This window comes from Geospiza fortis, unplaced genomic scaffold (assembly GCF_000277835.1).
Source record: "Geospiza fortis unplaced genomic scaffold, GeoFor_1.0 scaffold1252, whole genome shotgun sequence".
Classification (NCBI taxonomy): Eukaryota; Metazoa; Chordata; class Aves; order Passeriformes; family Thraupidae; genus Geospiza; species Geospiza fortis.
Genome location: NW_005055078.1, coordinates 18,763 through 20,676, shown reverse-complemented (window position 1 = coordinate 20,676; position 1,914 = coordinate 18,763).

The window sequence follows — 1,914 nt, the reverse complement described above, 5'->3', positions numbered from 1 at the left end:
ACTCCTCAAAGCATGTGTGACTTCCACTCTTGATGCAAAGGAATATGGAACCCAAACTAGGCCATTTCAGTCCAAACCACAAAATTCGAAAATCATAAGACTCCTCCTGACTCATTTTCAGAAGGCCAGCAATAGCCCTGGGAATCAACAAAACACATGCCATGTCTCCAACAGGACCAACTCACACATAACATATCCAACACTCCCTTCCCAACCCTTCACAGCTCCCATGGTGAGCACAGATCTTCAGAATTTGGAGAGGCTACCCAAAAACGAAAGTTGATCAGACAGTATCTCCTTAGCATGGATAATATTTGACTTCACATCCGAGACATGGGACAAGAAAAAACATTTATTAAAGTGACATTTTAAGAAACATGCCTATGGAAATGTCTCTTTCTTTTCACCTATAACCATGAAAGAACCATCTTCAGAACATCAGAAGAATGAGACAGAAAGTTAACACCTGCAGAATTGAAGAGCTCACAGCTCTCTTCCGGGTTATATAACTCAGAGTAGATGATTGATAACATTGTTTATAGGCACTGAATGCACAGCTTGCAATTCCCATACCCCATCTGTCATAAGTACAAAATTAAGCTTTGCAGTGACACAATCATGATGACATGAAAACACTCAGCAAGAATCTGCCAGGGTTCTCCATGCAACTGGAATACAGAAATTCTAGACAATTACTTGGGGAAGAAGAACCCCACATTGCTTCATCCTAGAGATAGGAAGTGGACAGGGAATGGAAGAAAACATTCCCTTGAGTCTTTCAGCAGACACTCAGCTCACAGCACTCAGATTTCCAACCCTTCACACCATCCATGGTGTCCTTTCACCCATCTGTCATAAAAACATGTGACAGTGCAGGCCCACTTCCCCAGACCATTTCTCTTCCCAGCACCAATTTCACACAGCTATCTGTACCTCTCTGTGTTATGGAAGCTACATTTGCTGCTCACTGAAGTTCTGTGAAGAGACTTCATGGGTCTCAAAGGAAAAGCCAAGCAGTCCTCCAAGAGACACCTAGGCAGTGAATATCTGCTCACAGGGAATTATGCCCACCTTGTATCTCCCACTGCACCTTGAATATCTCCCTTCCCATCCAGGCAAGTCTTTTGCCATGCTAAATATTTTATAGCCAAGGCTTATCCAGGTCCATCTGACATAGCTCTACCTTAAAATACAATTACAAACCAAACCAGTTCTGCCATTTCCTCCTGCATTTCCTCCTCCGCAAACAGCCACACACAGGCTTTTCAAAGAAGCACATCTTCAAGAGGATCTTTCATCTTCATAACAGGTAGACAGACATCATCAAGGACCACTTGTCTCCTGGTCCTATCCTCTCTTGGCGACAAAGACCAAAGTATGGATGATGCAAACACTTTTCCTGCTGCTATGTATCATGGAGAGCGATGAAGGCTGATAACAACGTGCACAGAGGTTCCATGCAAAGCCATCAGCGTTTTGTTCAAGACACATCCTACCTATTCAAGCATGTGTGCTCTTGGGAAGATATGCAAGCCTGCTAAAAAGTTGTATTTCTCAATAATGTGATCCATCCCTTCAGAAGATCTAATGCTATCAGGAACACAGATTCTACACAGCACAGCTGACACAGGAGAACAACACCTGGAAACATCGATACCCAAACCGCCGACCTGACCACAGCCTCCCTCCAGCAGCCTTCTCCCTCCTTCCTTCTTCACTTATTGTCAGGCTGAGGTCCCACCCCATGTTCACATAGTGACAGCAATGGGGACCAGCCTCCAAAACTTCACTAAAGGAAACTTTGCCATGCTTTTAGACAAAATCTCTTATGCAAGCCAGAGAACACGGCGGGGAAAGGGCAGTGCAGCATCACAGGAAACAGTCGCGGAGAAAACTGAGACAGAGGAACTCACC